Source organism: Lolium perenne, chromosome 4 (genome assembly GCF_019359855.2).
Source record: "Lolium perenne isolate Kyuss_39 chromosome 4, Kyuss_2.0, whole genome shotgun sequence".
Taxonomy (NCBI): Eukaryota; Viridiplantae; Streptophyta; class Magnoliopsida; order Poales; family Poaceae; genus Lolium; species Lolium perenne.
Window position 1 is genome coordinate 70,471,794 of NC_067247.2, and position 22,045 is coordinate 70,493,838.

The 22,045-nt window shown below is 46.1% G+C and overlaps 1 pseudogene; it reads right to left on the reverse strand.

Moving 5' to 3' along the window:
* Window positions 1–13,718, reverse strand: part of LOC127346876 (BTB/POZ and MATH domain-containing protein 1-like) — a 76,182-nt pseudogene extending 62,464 nt beyond the window's left edge.
* Window positions 13,719–22,045: the final 8,327 nt, after the last annotated feature.

Here is a 22,045-nt window from a genome sequence, read left to right on the forward strand (position 1 = left end):
TTTTCCTGTTATTGCTATAGTTTGCAATCATTGTAACAAATTTTCAATGTAATGATTATTTTATCTTGCACTCGGCCTTAAACAGAACTACTAGTATGGTCTCACAATTTTTTTATCATTATACTATGCAAGATTTAGCGGTTGCCCCAAATTCAGAGCATCTCCACCGGCGGCCCTGCCTGATAGCGATTTGGGGGCCGGCGTCGTTTTATGGCTCGCACCGGTGCGCTCCAAACGGCGCCGGCCATTTTTCGAGCCCAGTAGAATCTCCGGCATCCCCGAGAGGACGCGACGGTTCGCATCGACTGGCCACGACGCGGGAAGGTTGGTCGTCGGCGTTTAAATGGCCTCCCGCGCGGAACCGAGGCAGCGACTGGCCACGCGGCGCGTCCAGTCGCCGTAAATGTGGGCAGTTGCCACCGCTAGATATATAGGACGTACGCCGTCCACCACCGCCGCTCCATTCTCTACTCTCCACATCAAGATGCCGCGCCGTCTGAAGACCACCTACTCGATGCTTGGCCTAAACGGCCGCGCGCTGCCTCCACCACCACGGCAGCCGCAGCCGGAGCCGGAGCCGGAGCTGCAGGCCGACGACGAGCACAGCTCCGACGAGGACGAGGACCCACGGTTCGAGTCCTGGCACGATGTCTACGTAGCAGAAGCGGAGCAGGCGGCGGATCGAGGAGTCAGCGCAGTCGGGCGAGCCGCCGCAGGCCCCCACCGACCCGGAGCAGGCGGCGATCCTCGCGTCGCTGAACGCACAACGATACCAGCGGTTGAGGGAGGAGGAGCGCGAGTTCGTCAACGACGCGAACCTCGAGCACGTCCTCGAGATATCGCGCCAGCGAGCGGTCACGGAGGAGGCGGGACGCCGCCTCAAGGAGGCGGAGCGACAGAAGCTCGCAGAGCTCAACGCTCATCGCCACCAGGACGAGTTCGCTCGCCAGCAGGCGAGGCGCGCCGAGATCGAAGCTTCTCGGGAAAGGCTGGAAGCGCGGGGACAGCGCCGCCGGCCGCCATGCTCCACCGCCAGATGCGCGAAGCAACGAAGGAGAAGCGGGCACGAAAGCAAAGTGCAATGGCTAAGAACAACGACGAGGCGGCTGCCGAGCGCCCAACCGACGGCCCGTTGACCAGGATTAAGTTTAAGTTTAGTTATGTTTAAAGTCGAGCTACTTTGGTATAAATTTCGTATGATTTTGGGTTTTTAAATGTCAATTTTAATTTTAAAATGGCTGCCGTTTGGGGCCGCTGGTGTGGTGTGGGAGCAGCATCCCCAAATAGAGGATCATGGTAACAGAAATTGTCAACGTGATGATGATTTGATGTTGCACTCGACCTTGAACATAGGTACTAGTACGGTCTCACAATTTTTTTAATCATTATACTTTGCAACATTTAGCGCGGATGCGCCAAATTCAGAGATAGATCATGATCATGGTAACAAATTTTCAACGTGATGATGATTTGATGTTGCACTCGGGCTTGAACAGAAGTACTACTATACTGTCTCACAAATTCTTTATCATTATACTTTGCGAGATTTAGCGGATGCGCCAAATTCAGAGATAGATCATGATCATGGTAACACACTTTTCAATGTAATGATGATTTGATGTTGCACTCGACCTTGAACATAAGTCCCAGTACGGTATCACAATTTTGTATCATTATAATTTGCAAGTTTTAGCGGATGCGCCCATTTTCAGAGGTAGATCATGATCATGGTAACAAATTTTAAACGTGATGATGATTTGATGTTGCACTCGACCATGAACAGAAGTACTACTACTGTCTCACAATTTATTTATCATTATACTTTGCCAGATTTAGCGGATGCGCCAAATTTAGAGATAGATCATGATCATGGTAACAAATTTTCCACGTGATGATGATTTGATGTTGCACTCGGGCTTGAACAGAAGTACTAGTACGGTCACTAATTTTTTTAGCATTATACTTTGCAACGAATGCACCAATTTCAGGTGCATGTCACCAGATCTGTGTCCGATGATGATCATGGTAGTAACCGATGTTCAACTTGATGATGATTTGATTTTACAAATCGGCCTTGAACAGAGGTACTAGTACGGTCTCACAATTTTTTATCATTATACTTGTACCTTAGCGAAATTCAAAATCTCATAGCGGCAAAACTTCCCGCCCACAAAATACAAAAATTTCACACGCTTCCAAATTCCCATTCTACCCCTGTGGAGATGACAGCAAAGTCGGTTGGTGAGGGGTTTGCCCGTCATTTTTTCGATCACCACCTCCCTAGCCTGGAAACCCTCCCAAAAAAAATACATTTCCTTCAGTCTCTCATCTGAGACCACCCACCGGAACTTCTCAAGTCCCTCTCTCTACCACCTCCACGACCACCGCACCGGAACATCCCCGCCGGACTTCCCTGGCCTACCCGAGCCCTCGCGATCCTCGTCATCCGGCTGCCTGCCGGAGCCGCTTCATCGACGCCGTCATCAACCGGACCGGATCATCCCCGCCGAACCTCGAAACCATATGCTCATCCAGCAGTCTACCGCAGTCGCTTCAGCTGCGGTATCGTCCACCCCGCCGGAGCCGCTTCGCCGGATCCGTCGTCCACCGCATCGGATCTTGCTCACCGACACCGCTGTGCATGAACCGGATCTGCTTCACCGGCGCAGTGCATGATCTAAACTCTTCTATCGCTTTTCTATTGCTTGCCTGCAAGTTCTTGTTTAATCTTGGGGGAACCTGTTTGTGCTAACGACGCGCCGTTACGTTTTTGCAGATGAGATGAGTAACCATGAAGTGTAATGGCCGTCTCTCCAACCCCAAGTAGCACATGTAGCGTACTTCATCACCGGATCTATCAACCCCAGGAAGATCTGTTGTGACTCCCACAGAGTGCTTCTCCTAATGTAAGTCCCTTGTTTTAGCGCCATGTTCTGGGTTCAGATGCTTGTTTGTCTGAAGCTCTTTTAGTTCATTCCTAGCTATGACCGTAACACGTTGCTATTTTCTACTTCATTGCTAACTTTAAGCGATTGAACATTTTGGTTTGCATTCCCTCGCTCTGTAGATGTAGCCATCATAACTTCTATCTTGCTCGATCTTTGTTACAAAAATTATACTGTAGGTATTATAGTAACATCCTGCTATTATTTAGTTCATGGCCAATTTTAAGTAATTGCACATGTTGGTTCGCATTCCCTGCTCTATAGCTTTTGGCATCGTAACTTCTATATTTGGTTTACATTCCCTGCTCTGTAGATCTAGCCATCATAACTTTATCTTGCTAATTCTTTTTTACAAAAATTATGGCCTGCTACTATGTTGTTTGTGCCAATTTTTTACTCCATGAACATGTTGGCTTGCATTCCCCGTACTACGGTGATGCCATTGTTTTGTATCTAGTTCATTGTAAGCTTACAAAGTATGGACTTATTTTGGCATGCTATCACTCTGCTATCTAGCCTGTAGTACAAATAAACTTTTCATACTACTTGATATTAATTTTTCGTGCCATCTTGTTCTTCAAAAGCTGCATTATTGACTTGTTTCTCCGACTTGGCATGACGCTCACATATGGAAAGCTGAACATATTGGTTTGCATTCCCTCTTATACAAGTTCACAGTGATCCCACTATATTCTCGTATCCGGTCCATCCTAAGCTCCAGCATTAACTATCCTCCATGTGTTGCTCATTACAAGTTTATATCCCGAAACATCTTGATTTGCATCCCCTTCACTATAAGTTCAGGAGTATTATTTAGTTCACGGCCAAAGTGAAGTAATTGCACTTGGCACATGTTGGTTCACATTCCCTCCTCTTTAGCTTTTGCCATCGTAACTTCTAGTTTTGGTTTACATTCCCCGCTCTCGTAGATGTAGCCATCATAACTTCATCTTGCTCGCCGTTGTTACAAAATTTATAGCCTGCTACTATGTTGTTCATGCCAATTTTGTACTCCCCGAACATGTTGGTTTGCATGGGACTCGACAGTAGTAAGTCTCTGTTTCATTCTAACATGCTCTGTTATATTGGTCGTTGGTATGCGGCATGCACTCTTTGTTTGCTTATTGTGCGCATTACAATGATCTTGTTATAACGACGAAATGATGAGTTCCAAATTCTTTGCCAAACAATATTGTAGTGTCTTTGCCTTTCCATTGTTGCTGTCTTAACTTGTAATGTCTTTGTTTCAGATATAGGTGCTGCATGGACAACTTAAAAGATTGCCGGATCGCTTCATTGTATTGCTAGGTTTAATTACCATTCAATTTCTCTGGGTTCTGTAATATTTTTTTCAATGCCTTGCAGCTGATGTAATATTTAGTTAGTTTTTATAGTTCTTTCGCGCATTTTTTCTTTGGTGCTTGTGGTAAGTGAGGCTATCCGACGTAAATCAATGCTGCGTAAATATTCTCGCATCAAAATCACGAATTCCCATCCCTTAAACGGCCCAATTAAGCGAAATCACATATGTGCCTGCCCGCAAAATCCTAAAGCGCATATTATGCCGGCATATAAACAGCAACTAAACGGGCTGGCCCACTTACTTCTTGGGCCAGCCCATTTGATTTACGGTGGACCCCACACACTAATTGGGCTGGCCCACTTGCTTTAAGGTGGACCCCACCAACTACTGGGCCGGCCCACTAATTAGTTGGGCCAGCCCATTTGCTTTTTGGTGGACCCCACATAATAAATGGGCCGGCCCTTTAAGAGGAAAGTGGGACCCACCTGTGTTTTTGGCCCGGCCCACTATCTTGTTGGGCCGGCCCACTTGCTATATGGTGGTCCCACATGGTAAATGGGCCGGCCCTTTAAGAGGAAAGTGGGACCCACCTGTGTTTTGGCCCGGCCCACTATCTTGTTGGGCTGGCCCACCTGCTATATGGTGGACCCCACATACTAATTGGGCCTGCCCTTTAACAGGAAAGTGGGACCCACCTGTGTTTTTTGGCCCGGCCCACTATCTTGCTGGGCCAGCCCACTTGCTATATGGTGGGCCCCACATACTAAATGGGCCGGCCCTTTAACAGGAAGATGGGTCCCACCTGTGTTTTTGGCCCGGCCCACTATTTTGTTGGGCCGGCCCACTTGCTGTATGGTGGACCCCACAAACGAAATGGGCCGACCCTTTAACTGGAAAGTGGGACCCACCTGTGTTTTTGGCCCGGCCCACTAGCTTGTTGGGCCGGCCCATTTGCTATACGGTGGACCCCACACACTAAATGGGCCGGCCTTTTAACAGGAAAGTGGGACCCACCTGTGTTTTTGGCCCGGTCCACTTGCTTCTTGGGCCGGCCCAGTTGCTGTAAGGTGGACCCCACATGTTAAATGGGCCGGCCCAGTTGCTGTAAGGTGGACCCCACATGTTAAATGGGCCGGCCCATTTAAGTTTTGACCAGTCAACCTTAGAGGTTAGGCCCGGCCCACGTAACTAATGGACCAGCCCAGCTATATAGTTGACCGGTCAAACTATGTCATCTGGCCCGGCCCGCTTAAGACGTGGCAGGCCTCGTGTGGGCCTACCATCTACCACGGGGTTTCAGCCGGTTAACGCCGTTAATCGCGATTAACGGCGTACGCCACGTGTCGGTTGCATGACGTCAGCAGTCAACGGGCTCCCGAAAACACTTCCGCAACGGTCCGATTTTCCGTGGCGGAAGGGCGCCCAAGCGCGACGGACCGAAAAAATCGTCGTTGGACTTTGCCTGACGCAGTTTCCACAACGGAACCCATATCGTCGGGTTAGGCCCATAGGCGACGAAAAATACCCCTTAGCGGACGATTTTGGGACGTTGTCTATCAGAACTTTTCTTGTAGTGTTTATCAATCACAGAGGGTGAATCAAGAGCAGCAGAGGTACTCAGAGTTGTACCTTTTCTTGTAGTGGATGGTAATATGGCGATCTTAGTATCGCGAGGTTTACCCATAATGGAGAATTTGCAGCGAACAATATCAATCCAAGTGAACTTCTAAATAAAGCTATGCTCCCCGGCAACGGCGCCAGAAAATAGTCTTGATGACCCACAAGTATAGGGGATCGCAACAGTCTTCGAGGGAAGTATTACCCAATTTATTGATTCGACACAAGGGGAGACAAAGAATACTTGTAAGCCTTAACAGCGGAGTTGTCAATTCAGCTGCACCTGGAAACAGACTTGCTCGCAAGAGTTTATCAGTAGTAACAGTTCTATGGTAGTGGAAATAGTGAAATAATAGCAGCGGTGAAATAAAGACAAAGAGAGTGATTATAGTAAACAGCAGGATTAAAAATACTGTAGGCACAGGGACGGATTTAACGGGCGTTGCATGGATGAGAGAAACTCATGTAACAATCAAAGCATGGGCATTTGCAGATAATAATAAAACGGTATCCAAGTACTAATCAATCAATAGGCATGTGTTCCATATTTAGTTGTACGTGCTCGCAATGAGAAACTTGCACAACATCTTCTGTCCTACCAGCCGGTGGCAGCCGGGCCTCTAGGGAAACTACTGGATATTAAGGTACTCCTTTTAATAGAGTACCGGAGCAAAGCATTAACACTCCGTGAACACATGTGATCCTCACATCACTACCATCCCCTCCGGTTGTCCCGATTCTTGTCACTTCGGGGCCATTGGTTCCGGACAGCGACATGTGTATACAACTTATAGGTAAGATCATAAACAACGAATATCTTCATGAATCAATAACATGTTCAGATCTGAGATCATGGCACTCGGGCCCTAGTGACAAGCATTAAGCATAACAAGTTGCAACAATATCATAAAAGTGACATCTACGGATACTAGGCACTATGCCCTAACAATCTTATGACTATTACATGACCAATCTCATCCAATCCCTACCATCCCCTTCAGCCTACAGCGGGGGAATTACTCACACATGGATGGGGGAAACATTGCTGGTTGATGGAGAGGCGTTGGCGGTGATGGCGGTGAAGATCTCCTCCAATTCCCCGTCCCGGCGGAGTGCCAGAACGGAGACTTCTGGCTCCCGCGACGGAGTTTCGCGATGTGGCGGCTCTCTGGAGGGTTTCTGGCGACTTCGACTTCTCTCCGTGCGTTTTCGGGTCGAAACCAATAAGTAGTCCGAAGGGGGGCGTCGGAGGCCGGCCGAGGGGGCCAGACCACATGGCCGCGCGGGCCCCCCTGGGCCGCGCCGCCATGTGGTGTGGGGCCCTCGGGCCTCCACCTCCTTTGCCCTTCTGGCTCCGTCAATATTTTGGTAAAATAGGGCCATCTGAAGAAATTCCGAGGATTTTCCCGAAAGTTGGATTTCTGCACAAAAACGAGACACCAGAGCAGTTCTGCTGAAAACAGCGTTAGTCCGTGTTAGTTGTATCCAAAATACACAAATTAGAGGCAAAACAATAGCAAAAGTGTTCGGGAAAGTAGATACGTTTTGGACGTATCAGATGTCATTAACATTTCAATGTAGAGACCCGAGGAAGAACATACCCGTAACCGCTCGACAGCTAGATCCGAAGCCCGTGGCCGGGGCTCTACCTCAGGCTGGCCGCTCTTACGACCACGACGGATCTGGCGGAGAGAGGGAACCCTCGCTGGGTCGACGCACCCGTCACCAAACCATAGGTGGCCATGCTTCAAGCCTTCTCCCGCAAGCACCGCGACCTCAGAGTCAAAGTCCTCAGCCTCTGGGTTGGCGTCCTCGCCGTACTTCTGCTTGAACTTGGAGACATACGACGTGCACTGGGTCTCGGATTGCGGGTTAAACCACACGGACCCCGTCTCAGGATCAGGCGTCTTCCTTTGCTTCATCTTCTTTAGCAAGGCAAAGACGTTAGGCTTCGCTCCTGTCCTGACTTCCTGCAAAAGAGAACATGTAATTGAGTGAAGTGACACACCCTTGCGGAGTTAACAAATATATAACATGAATTCAAAGAATGAAGGAACCATTAATTTGCTCACCTCGTTCTGCAGGTGAAGAGAGAGGGGGATGCTGCCTTGGATATGCGATCCACCTCTCATCTCAGCCCGTTTCTTCTTGCCCTCCTCGTGCTTCTTGAGGTACTGGGGGCATGTCCACCACATGACCATCGCAAGAAAGCACCTCTCGTCGTTGCCGACGTACTGAGGAGGGTTCTACATGCACAAGATAAATCCATTATGGTAAAATAAACTACATGGCGATAAAGAAATCAATAACACATAAATGCAAATACCTGCATGTACTGCCACGACTGCATAAGCGTGTCGCGAGCGTCCTCCTTAGTCATGTGGATGAAGCAGTCGGCGTGCCAGTCGCGGACGCATTGAACACGTGCCTCGTAGTGCATGCCAGTCACCCTCTTCCTTGCAAGCTGGTGTAGGACATCATCGCACGCATTCTCCTTGCCCTCGGCCCTCTTGAAGTATTTCTGCAACCATGCACATAGGTAAAACAAGGGGCATTAGTGCAATTATTGTGAACCAAGGAGAGTATGAATGGTAAGAAGTCAAAAGTCACGTACCCAGAATTTGGCAACAACCAAATCCGCCGCGGTGCCGCGGCCCATAGGATCTTCCGCGAGGCTGTAGTGCGCCCACCTCCAAGCTACGTCGCAGCCACCAGTAGGGAAATTGACTATCCCAGGGAAATACCATCTAAGTAGGCCCCCAAGGATGTTCGAGTACCCACGTGGCGGTCTCTGCGATGGGTCTTGATACTTGAACGAGCTGCACCATGAAACGACAACATCAATATGTATGTGATAATAATTTTGATAATGACAAAATTGCGATAACGAAATGCCAAAAATTAACATGTACCTCCTTCCATAGGGCTCTAGAACAACGTGCCTGTAGCGCCAGTCCTTCAGCGCGGGGAGCTGTGTTATCCCACGCCGATATGGCTTCCTATCACGTGGCCTCAGCCTCTCCACAGCTGGAACGTACTAGTAATCCGCCGGCGCTACCCAATCTAGGCTTTGATCAGGATCGAACACTAAGTTCCCCAACCCCTCATCCTCCGAGAGGTCCTCCTCGTCCCCCTCCTCCTCCTGGTCCTCCCCACCCCCTCCTCCTCCTGGTCCTCCCCACCCCCCTCCTCCTCCTGGTCCTCCCCACCCCCGCGGTGCTCCTGGTCCTCCTCCTCGTCATCATCATCCGCTGTTTTGGGGGGAGGAGGGGGAGAACGACCACCGGAGCACCGGAACCCCACCAAACCTTGCATGTGGACCTATGATATGTGTCAAAGTGTGGTGCAAGGTCTAATGGTGCAAAAGTAGCTCCCCTAAACCCTAGACCCTAGCCCTAACCCTACGCCGAACCCTAACTAGTAGATCAAGCACACCGTCGATCGTGTGATAATGGCTCGAGCTGCGGGTGTATGTGCCAACACTAGTAGAAAACCTCTCATCCATCTAAGCCATAAATACCGGATCCCTTACGAACCGGTACTAAAGGGGGCATTAGTACCGGTTGTATTGTCCAAGCCTTTAGTACCGGTTCGTATGGACCTTTAGTACTGGTTCGTGACATGAACCGGTACTAAAGGGTTAGCGTCAGCCGAAAAACCTTTAGTACCGGTTTGTGACACGAACCGGTACTAAAGGGTAGACCTTTAGTACCGGTTCGTGCCACGAACAGGTACTAAAGGTTTTTCGCCTTCCCACGCACCTCCACCCCCCCCCCCCCCCCCGTGGATCGCCTTTTTTTGCTCTGTAAAATACAAATGAAAATGATAGAAAATTCAGAAAAATAAAATGTTTTCAGATTCTCATATGTTATGCAATCTACTATTCGGTGAAATTAAGAAATTCGAATTTTTACTTTTTTTGCAAAAAAAGTTTGAAAAATGGTAAAACCGCATTAACTTTTGCATACGACGTCGGAAAAAAACGTATAATATATCAAAAAAATCCTGGGAAAAAGTTTACCCGGTTAGCCAATTTTTAGATTCTCAAAATTCCAAATGAAAATATGAAAGCAGGAAGATTTTAGTTTTTTTTCCAGAAATTTAGAATTTTATATATTTTTAATTTTTTAAAATTAAATAATAATTATAAGATTTTTTGAGTCCTAACATATTACTATTACTTTTATCAAATTATAAGATTTGCAATTTTTCAAGTTTTAGGTTTTGCAAAAAATATTAAAATTTTAAAAAATAATTAAAAATAATAAAAATTAAAAAAAGTTAATTTTATTTATTTATTCAACATTATAATTACATCACTACTTTTGTTTATTAAAAGAATTATTTGGAATTTAAACGATAAAAAGTGTGACATCGACCAACATGCTAATAGGATTGATATGATACTACTATCACATACATGCGCGCGAAGCACTTGGAAGTGGAATGGGATGGAACTTGGAAGTTAAGCGTGCTAGTGCGGGAGTAGTGTGAGGATGGGTGACCGACCGGGAAGTTTGACCACGGGTAAGTAATTTGACTAGAGATTAAGTGTAGTTAGAGACTAATGGAAATACTAGTAATTCTGAAAAAAATAAAAAAAAGGGAGTGAAAAAAAAGGGTGTGAAAAATAATTGAAAAAAATGGATAAAAAAATTAAACAAAATAGGCTTTAATACCGGTTCGTGTTACGAACTGGTACCAAAGGTCTCCAGCCCCACGGGTTCCTCCGTGCCCACGTGGAGGCACCTTTAGTACCGGTTCGTAAGGAACCGGTACTAAAGGTGGGAGACCTTTAGTACCGAATAATTAATACCGGTTCCAAAACCGGTACTAAAGGCCCTTTGGAACCGGTACTAAAGGGGGATTTCTCTACTAGTGCAAAGGGTCCCAATCTTGGTTCTACATGTGTATATGTCCTAAACAAACCTAAAAGAATGAAAAATTACATTGGTGCACCCTCGCGCGGAGAAATCTAGGGGGGTAGACCTGCCGGGGCACACGTTCCGCTCTTTTGGGGGGAGGAGGGGGAGAACGACCGCCGGAGCACCGGAACCCCACCAAATCTTGCATGTGGGCCTATGATATGTGTCAAAGTGTGGTGCAAGGTCTAATGGTGCAAAAGTAGCTCCCCTAAACCCTAAAACCTAAACTGGGGAGGCTTCGAGCACTAAACCCCTCTAAAACCCTAAACCACGACACCGGAGCTGCAGAACCATGCATCATAAACCCTAACCCTAACCCTAAACCCTAAACCTATACCTAACCATGAATACTTACCTTTAACCTAAACCCTAGCCCTACCCCCTAAACCCTAGCCCTAACCCTACACCTAACCCTAACCAGTAGATCAGGCACACCCTCGATCGTGTGATAATGGCTCTAGCTGCGGGTATATGTGCCAAAGTATCCCAATCTTGGTTCTCCATGTGTATATGTCCTAAACAAACCTAAAAGAATGAAAAGTTACATTTGTGCACCCTCGCGCGGAGAAATCTAGGGGGGTAGACCCGCCGGGGCACACGTTTCGCTGTTTTGGGGGGAGGAGGGGGAGAACGACCGCCGGAGCACCGGAACCCCACCAAACCTTGCATGTGGACCTATGATATGTGTAAAAGTGTGGTGCAAGGTCTAATGGTGCAAAAGTAGCTCCCCTAAACCCTAGACCCTAGCCCTAACCCTACGCCGAACCCTAACTAGTAGATCAGGCACACCGTCGATCGTGTGATAATGGCTCGAGCTGCGGGTGTATGTGCCAAAGGGTCCCAATCTTGGTTCTCCATGTGTATATGTCCTAAAGAAACCTAAAAGAATGAAAAATTACATTGTTGCACCCTCGCGCGGAGAAATCTAGGGGGGTAGACCTGCCGGGGCACACGTTCCGCTGTTTTGGGGGGAGGAGGGGGAGAACGACCGCCGGAGCACCGGAACCCCACCAAATCTTGCATGTGGGCCTATGATATGTGTCAAAGTGTGGTGCAAGGTCTAATGGTGCAAAAGTAGCTCCCCTAAACCCTAAACCCTAAACTGGGAGGCTTCGAGCACTAAACCCCTCTAAAACCCTAAACCACGACACCGGAGCTGCAGAACCATGCATCATAAACCCTAACCCTAACCCTAAACCCTAAACCTATACCTAACCATGAATACTTACCTTTAACCTAAACCCTAGCCCTACCCCCTAAACCCTAGCCTAACCCTACACCTAACCCTAACCAGTAGATCAGGCACACCCTCGATCGTGTGATAATGGCTCTAGCTGCGGGTATATGTGCCAAAGGGTCCCAATCTTGGTTCTCCATGTGTATATGTCCTAAACAAACCTAAAATAATGAAAAGTTACATTTGTGCACCCTCGCGCGGAGAAATCTAGGGGGTAGACCCGCCGGGGCACACGTTCCGCTGTTTTGGGGGGAGGAGGGGGAGAACGACCGCCGGAGCACCGGAACCCCACCAAACCTTGCATGTGGACCTATGATATGTGTCAAAGTGTGGTGCAAGGTCTAATGGTGCAAAAGTAGCTCCCCTAAACCCTAGACCCTAGCCCTAACCCTACGCCGAACCCTAACTAGTAGATCAGGCACACCGTCGATCGTGTGATAATGGCTCGAGCTGCGGGTGTATGTGCCAAAGGGTCCCAATCTTGGTTCTCCATGTGTATATGTCCTAAACAAACCTAAAATAATGAAAAAGTACATTGGTGCACCCTCGCGCGGAGAAATCTAGGGGGTAGACCCGCCGGGGCACACGTTCCGCTGTTTTGGGGGGAGGAGGGGGAGAACGACCGCCGGAGCACCGGAAGCCCACAAAATCTTGCATGTGGGCCTATGATATGTGTCAAAGTGTGGTGCAAGGTCTAATGGTGCAAAAGTAGCTCCCCGGTGTGACCTTCCTCACCGTTGGGCGATAACACTTAGGAGATTTTCCGAACCGCGGGTTGCTCCGAAACCGTGATATATGTGGGGGATGAACATATATGGAGAGTAATTTTGTATTGCACATTGTCTAATAAATAGTCATCAAAAAGAAAAACTAATTAACAAATAAATATAAGTATTAGATGAAATAAAATAGGAAGAAAAACAAAAAAAATTATATTGGCGCACGGCAAAGAAGGGAACGCACGGCAAAGGTGCCTTTGCTGTGCAACTAACCTGTCCGCACGGCAAAGGGGCGAGCCACGGCAATGCCCAGTGCCTTTGCCGTGCGTGATTTCTTTGCCGTGCGGCACGTAGGGACTTTGCCGTCTTCCTTTCTTTGCCGTGAGGTTTCCTTGTACTTTGCCGTCTTTTGATTCTTTGCCGTGCGCCGCTTCTGTCTTTGCCGTGCTTGCCTTCATTGCCGTGCGCTGCTCTCAGATGTTGCCGTGTGGATTGTCGTTGCCGTGCGTGCTGCTTGCTGCGCACGGCAATGATTTCTTTGCCATGCGGCGGCTCACGGCATTGAAACGCTGCACGGCAGCGCCTGTTTTTCCCGTAGTGACATGAATCACCAACGGAAAAGTCGGTGGAGTAGGGCAAGGCATTGGACGGCGCTGGCTTACCATGTTGGTCGAGTAGGCTGAAGTGAAGTTTTGCTTTCACGGTCTCGGCTTCCGCAAGGGTATCATCGAGGTTGAGGTAGAAGGATACATAATCAACGTACTCGGAGCTGGCTCCATTGGGACAGCAGCGCACATGCCATGTGCGGCCTCCCACCTGGAATGGGCAAGACTCGATCCATTGGCCGGTAGAGAGCTCCTTGGCGGACGAGTAGCCGACGATCTTGAGCGTGTGGTGGCCGCTCACGGTGCTGACTACGATGGAGGAGGTGGAACCGCTGGCGGCGGCAGAGACGCTCGAGGTGGTCGGCATGGTAGAGGATCGGTCTCGGTGGCGCTTGATGTCTACGTTCCCCCTCCTTTCCTGTAGACAGTGTTGGGCCTCCAAGTGCAGAGGTTTGTAGAACAGCAGCAAGTTTTCCCTTAAGTGGATCACCCAAGGTTTATCGAACTCAGGGAGGAAGAGGTCAAAGATATCCCTCTCATGCAACCCTGCAACCACAAAGCAAGAAGTCTCTTGTGTCCCCAACACACCTAATAGGTGCACTAGTTCGGCGAAGAGATAGTGAAATACAGGTGGTATGAATATATATGAGCAGTAGCAACGGTGCCAGAAAATAGCTTGCTGGCGTGTAGTTGATGGTGGTAGTATTGCAGCAGTAGTAACACAGTAAAACAGTAAACAAGCAGTAGTAACTCAGCAGTATTTAGGAACAAGGCCTAGGGATTACACTTTCACTAGTGGACACTCTCAACATTGATCACATAACAGAATAGATAAATGCATACTCTACACTTTTGTTGGATGATGAACACATTGCGTAGGATTACACGAACCCTCAATGCCGGAGTTAACAAGCTCCACAATAATGCTCATGTTTAAGTAACCTTAAGTGTAAGATAGATCAAAACGACTAAACCAAGTACTAGCATAGCATGCACACTGTCACCTTCATGCATATGTAGGAGGAATAGATCACATCAATATTATCATAGCAATAGTTAACTTCGCAATCTACAAGAGATCATGATCATAGCATAAACCAAGTACTAACACGGTGCACGCACTGTCACCTTTGCACACATGCAGGAGGAATAAAACTACTTTAATAACACATCACTAGAGTAGCACATAGATAAATTGTGATACAAACACATTGCAATCATCAAGAGATATAAATAAGCACTTCACTACGCTCTTCAACAGTGAATAAGTACTTCGTGAAATATAGCCTAAGAGACCCACACGGTGCACACCTTGTCACCTTTACACACGTGGGACAAGGAGTCTCCTGGAGATCACATAAGTAAAACCCACTTGACTAGCATAATGACATCTAGATTACAAGCATCATCATATGAATCTCAATCATGTAAGGCAGCTCATGAGATTATTGTATTGAACTACATAGGAGAGAGATGAACCACATAGCTACCGGTACAGCCCCGAGCCTCGATGGAGAACTACTCCCTCCTCATGGGAGCAGCAGCGGTGATGAAGATGGCGGTGGAGATGGCAGCGGTGTCGATGGAGAAGCCTTCCGGGGGCACTTCCCCGCTCCGGCAGGGTGCCGGAACAGAGACTCCTGTCCCCCAGATCTTGGCTTCGCGATGGCGGCGGCTCTGGAACTTTTCTCGTATCGTGGCTCTCGGTACTGGGGGTTTCGCGACGGAAGCTTTAAGTAGGCGGAGGGTCAACGCGAGGGGCCACACGAGGGGCCCAGGGGATAGGTCGGCGCGGCCAGGGCCTGGGCCGCGCCGGCCACCCCCCTGGCCTCCTCGTGGCCCCACTTCGTTAGGTCTTCAGTCTTCTGGAAGCTTCGTGCAAAAATAGGACCCTGGGCGAAAGTTTCTTACAATTCCGAGAATATTTCTTTACTAGGATTTCTGAAACCAAAAACAGCAGAAAACAGCAACTGGCTCTTCGGCATCTTGTTAATAGGTTAGTTCCAGAAAATGCATAAATATGACATATAATGTGCATAAAACATGTAGGTATCATCAATAAAGTAGCATGGAACATAAGAAATTATCGATACGTTGGAGACGTATCAGCATCCCCAAGCTTAGTTCTGCTCGTCCCGAGCAGGTAAAACGATAACAAAGATAATTTCTGAAGTGACATGCCATCATAATCTTGATCATACTATTTGTAAACATATGAAATGAATGCAGCGATCAAAGCAAAGGTAATGACATGAGTAAACAACTGAATCATATGACAAAGACTTTTCATGAATAGTACTTCAAGACAAGCATCAATAAGTCTTGCATAAGAGTCAACTCATAAAGCAATAAATCAAAGTAAAGGTGTTGAAGCAACACATAGGAAGATTAAGTTTCAGCGGTTGCTTTCAACTTATAACATGTATATCTCAGGGATATTGTCAACATAAAGTAATATAACAAGTGCAATATGCAAATATGTAGGAATCAATACACAGTTCACACAAGTGTTTGCTTCTTAAGGTGGAAGGAGATAGGTAAACTGACTCAACAATAAAAGTAAAAGAATGGTCCTTCAAAGAGGAAAGCATCGATTGCTGTATTTGTGCTAGAGCTTTTATTTTGAAAACATGAAACAATTTTGTCAACGGTAGTAATAAAGCATATGAGTTATGAAAATTATATCTTACAAGTTGCAAGCCTCATGCATAGTATACTAATAGTGCCCGCACCTCGTCCTACTTAACTTGGACTACCGGATCTTCGCATGCCATGTTTCAACCAAGTGTCACAAAGGGGTACCTCCATGCCGCCTGTACAAAGGTCTAAGGAGAATGCTCGCATTTCGGATTTCTCGCTTTTGATTATTCTCAACTTAGACATCCATACCGGGACAACATGGACAACAGATAATGGACTCCTCTTAAATGCATAAGCATGTAGCAATGATTATTGTTCTCATATGAGATTGAGGATATATGTCCAAAACTGAAACTTCAACCATGGTTCATGGCTTTAGTTAGCGGCCCAATGTTCTTCTCTAACAATTTTGCATGCTCCAACCACTAAAATGATAGACCTTCAGACAAGACGGACATGCATAGCAACTCACATGATATTCAACAATAGTTGATGGCGTTCCCCAGAAGCATGGTTATCGCGCAACAAGCAACTTAATAAAATATAAAGTGCATAAGTACATATTCAATACTACGATAGTTTTTAAGGCTATTTTGTCCCATGAGCTATATATTGCATAGGTGAATGATGGAATTTTAAAGGTAGCACTCAAGCAATTTACTTTGGAATGGCGGAGAAATACCATGTAGTAGGTAGTTATGGTGGACACAAAGGGCATAGTAGTTGGCTCAAGGATTTTGGATGCATGAGAAGTATTCCCTCTCGATACAAGGTTTAGGCTAGCAAGGTTATTTGAAGCAAACTCAAGGATGAACAAGTGCAGCAAAACTCACATAAAAGACATATTGTAAACATTATAAGACTCTACACCGTCTTCCTTGTTGTTCAAAACTCAATACTAGATATTATCTAGACCTTAGAGAAACCAAATATGCAAACCAAATTTTAGCAAGCTCTATGTATTTCTTCATTAATGGGTGCAAAGCATATGATGCAAGAGCTTAAACATGAGCACAACAATTACCAAGTATCACATTATCCAAGACATTTTAGAATTACTACATGTAGCATTTTCCAATTCCAACCATATAATAATTTAACGAAGAAGAAACTTCGCCATGAACATTATGAGTAAAGCCTAAGGACACATGTGTCCATATGCAACAGCGGAGCGTGTCTCTCTCCCACAAAGTGAATGCTAGGATCCATCTTATTCAAACAAAAACAAAAACGAAAACAAACCGACGCTCCAAGTAAAGAACACAAGATGTGATTGAATAAAAATATAGTTTCAGGGGAGGAACCTGATGATGTTGTCGATGAAGAAGGGGATGCCTTGGGCATCCCCAAGCTTAGATGCTTGAGTCTTCTTAAAATATGCAGGGGTGAACCACGGGGGCATCCCCAAGCTTAGAGCTTTCACTCCTCTTGATCATAGTATATCATACTCCTCTCTTGACCCTTGAAAACTTCCTTCACACCAAACTTCAAGCAAACTCATTAGAGGGTTAGTGCACAATTAATAATTCACATATTCAGAGGTGACACAATCATTATTTTCACTTCTGGACATTGCATAATGCTACTGGACATTAGTGGATCAAAGAAATAAATCCAATATAGCAAAAGAGGCAATGTGAAATAAAAGGCAGAATCTGTCAAAAACAGAACAGTCCGTAAAGACGAATTTAAAGATGGCACCAGACTTGCTCAAATGGAAAAACTCAAAACTAATGAAAGTTGCGTACATATCTGAGGATCACGCTCGTAAATTGGCAGATTTTTTCGAATTTTCTACAGAGAACTGTGCCCAGATTCGTGACAGACAGCAATGCTGTTTCTGCGCAGCGATCCCAAATATAACATCAACTTTGACATAGAAACTTTACTTGGCACAACAAAACACAAAACTAAGATAAGGAGAGGTTGCTACAGTAGTAAACAACTTCCAAGACACAAATATAAAACAAAGTACTGTAGCAAAATAACACATGGGTTATCTCCCAAGAAGTTCTTTCTTTATAGCCATTAAGATGGGCTCAGCAGTTTTAATGATGATGCTCTCATGAAAATAGACAATGAAGCAAAAGAGAACATCAAGAAGCAAATTCAAAGCACATTTAAGTCTAACATGCTTCCTATGAAAAGAAATCTTGTAAACAAACAAGTTCATGAAGAGCAAAGTAACAAGCATAGGAAGATAAAACAAGTGTAGCTTCAAAAATTTCAGCACATAGAGAGGCATTTTAGTAACATGAAAATTTCTACAACCATATTTTCCTCTCTCATAATAACTTTCAGTAGCATCATGAGCAAACTCAACAATATAACTATCACTTAAAGCATTCTTATCATGAGTCTCATGCATAAAATAATTACTACTCCCAACATAAGCATAATCAATTTTATTAGTTGTAGTGGGAGCAAATTCAACAAAGTAGCTATCAAATATAGGAGGTATATTGTAATCATAATCAAATTTATCCTCCATAACAGGTGGTAACAAAAGACTACTATCATTATAATCATCATAAATGGGAGGCAAAGTATCATCAAAGTAAATTTTATCCTCAATGCTTGGGGGACTAAAAATATCATGCTCATCAAAACCGACCTCCCCAAGCTTAGAATTTTCCATAGCATTAGCAACAATGGTGTTCAAAGCATTCATACTAATAACATTCCCATTATCATGCATATAAAGTTCCATGGGTTTTTTAATTCTCTCTTCAAACACATCATGTCCTAATTCAAGATAAAGTTCATAAAGATCTCTCATATTTTTGTTGTTTTCCATTATGCCTAACTAGTGTAAACAAGAAACCAAATGTCGCAATTGCAGAGTCTAAAGGAAATAGCTTCGAGTACTTACAATGGCGCCGGAAAATAGCTTAGTAGCCGAGGTCCGGAGTGTGAGTACCTTTTACCTTTCCTCCCCGGCAACGGCGCCAGAAAAGTGCTTGATGTCTACGTTCCCCCTCCTTTCCTGTAGACAGTGTTGGGCCTCCAAGTGCAGAGGTTTGTAGAACAGCAGCAAGTTTTCCCTTAAGTGGATCACCCAAGGTTTATCGAACTCAGGGAGGAAGAGGTCAAAGATATCCCTCTCATGCAACCCTGCAACCACAAAGCAAGAAGTCTCTTGTGTCCCCAACACACCTAATAGGTGCACTAGTTCGGCGAAGAGATAGTGAAATACAGGTGGTATGAATATATATGAGCAGTAGCAACGGTGCCAGAAAATAGCTTGCTGGCGTGTAGTTGATGGTGGTAGTATTGCAGCAGTAGTAACACATTAAAACAGTAAACAAGCAGTAGTAACTCAGCAGTATTTAGGAACAAGGCCTAGGGATTACACTTTCACTAGTGGACACTCTCAACATTGATCACATAACAGAATAGATAAATGCATACTCTACACTTTTGTTGGATGATGAACACATTGCGTAGGATTACACGAACCCTCAATGCCGGAGTTAACAAGCTCCACAATAATGCTCATGTTTAAGTAACCTTAAGTGTAAGATAGATCAAAACGACTAAACCAAGTACTAGCATAGCATCACACTGTCACCTTCATGCATATGTAGGAGGAATAGATCACATCAATATTATCATAGCAATAGTTAACTTCGCAATCTACAAGAGATCATGATCATAGCATAAACCAAGTACTAACACGGTGCACGCACTGTCACCTTTGCACACATGCAGGAGGAATAAAACTACTTTAATAACACATCACTAGAGTAGCACATAGATAAATTGTGATACAAACACATTGCAATCATCAAGAGATATAAATAAGCACTTCACTACGCTCTTCAACAGTGAATAAGTACTTCGTGAAATATAGCCTAAGAGACCCACACGGTGCACACACTGTCACCTTTACACACGTGGGACAAGGAGTCTCCGGAGATCACATAAGTAAAACCCACTTGACTAGCATAATGACATCTAGATTACAAGCATCATCATATGAATCTCAATCATGTAAGGCAGCTCATGAGATTATTGTATTGAACTACATAGGAGAGAGATGAACCACATAGCTACCGGTACAGCCCCGAGCCTCGATGGAGAACTACTCCCTCCTCATGGGAGCAGCAGCGGTGATGAAGATGGCGGTGGAGATGGCAGCGGTGTCGATGGAGAAGCCTTCCGGGGGCACTTCCCCGCTCCGGCAGGGTGCCGGAACAGAGACTCCTGTCCCCCAGATCTTGGCTTCGCGATGGCGGCGGCTCTGGAACTTTTCTCGTATCGTGGCTTTCGGTACTGGGGGTTTCGCGACGGAAGCTTTAAGTAGGCGGAGGGTCAACGCGAGGGGCCACACGAGGGGCCCAGGGGATAGGTCGGCGCGGCCAGGGCCTGGGCCGCGCCGGCCACCCCCCTGGCCTCCTCGTGGCCCCACTTCGTTAGGTCTTCAGTCTTCTGGAAGCTTCGTGCAAAAATAGGACCCTGGGCGAAAGTTTCGTCCAATTCCGAGAATATTTCTTTACTAGGATTTCTGAAACCAAAAACAGCAGAAAACAGCAACTGGCTCTTCGGCATCTTGTTAATAGGTTAGTTCCAGAAAATGCATAAATATGACATATAATGTGCATAAAACATGTAGGTATCATCAATAAAGTAGCATGGAACATAAGAAATTATCGATACGTTGGAGACGTATCAGTGGCGCCGGTATCGATCATGCCTTTTTATGTCAGGAACGTCTGAGGGTTTTGTATGGTACCTCGGGCTACCAGAAGCAACAGGACTCCGCTGCGGACAAAGTTTAGATACCAGAAGCATCTGTTCTAAATCTATTGGAGTAGTACTACCCGTGGATGTAAATCTAGAGGGCTGGGACGAGGCGCGATCGATCGTGAACCCTTTGCCCAGCCAGAAAAAGGAAAAGAGAATCGAAATCGAATACCCATTCTACCCGGTCTCAGACTCCAGCTCGTTAAAAATAATCTTTTTTCGTAGAGTTAAAAATAATCAATTCGATCGGTGTTTGTACTACGTGGTGGTCCACGCCCGAGCAGCCCATCTTAGGGCCCAGCACCACGCCCGAGCAACCCATCTTAGGGCCCAGCTGCAGCCCGATCGATCGGTATGGTAGATATAATTTGGAAAAAGAATTTCCAGAAACTCTAGAAAAAGGCCGACCTCTGGGAAGGGAATTGACTTTCTCCGCGCTCGACACGTGGGTGAACGTGGGGCGCGCAATTTGCCGGTGGACTGCCTCCGCGCGCGACACGTGTTGCTTTCTGGTGAGTTTGCGAACCATCCACTTCTGTAACAGGCCCGCTTCGCACTTAACGGGTTTACGGGGACCCGATTCACGTGTGCCTTTATCTCCGTTTTTCCCTTTAGTCTTCTTCTTTCGTCGCCTATCTTCGTGGCTCGCTGTTTTGGCTGGTCGTCTCGTCGGCGGCGCTGCTATTTTCCTTTCTACTCCGTTGCTGTCGAGAACTTCTCGCAACTCATAGTCGGCGGACATTTTTCCTTCTCCAGTGGTAAGCACCGTCGTGTTTTTCTGCCTGCTTAGGGTTTCTAAGATCTTGGTTTTTCCCTTTGATTCGATTAGATCGAATCAGTTTTTTCCCTTTGTATTTCCGGGCTGTGAATTTTCTGGGGAATTAATGGGAGGGAGGTAGCACTTTCAAATGGAAAATATGCGGAAGTCGGATGCAGATGCGTTTTCTCTGAGTAAAGTCGTGCTTTTTTCATCGATTTCTTCCGCCGCTTCTTGGTTACACACCTTCTGAGGAACATTAGTTAGGGTTTGCCTTTGTGAGTAGCCGTATAATTCCACATTTCGTGATGACATGCATCTTATTATTTAGGGTTTCTTTGTCTTTTTTCTTGTCGATTTACCCGCTCTGGAGGAGCCGCTGAGTTTCCCGTGTCGTGTTGACATGCAGTTTCCTTCCCGTGTTGTGTCTGGTACTTGATCGTGTTTGTCCTTGGTACTCGTGTGACAATTTGTTCTGTACTTGCGTAGCTTAGTCTATTGTACTTGTGCACCTATGTCTCTTGTACTTGTGCATCTATTTTTTTCGTACT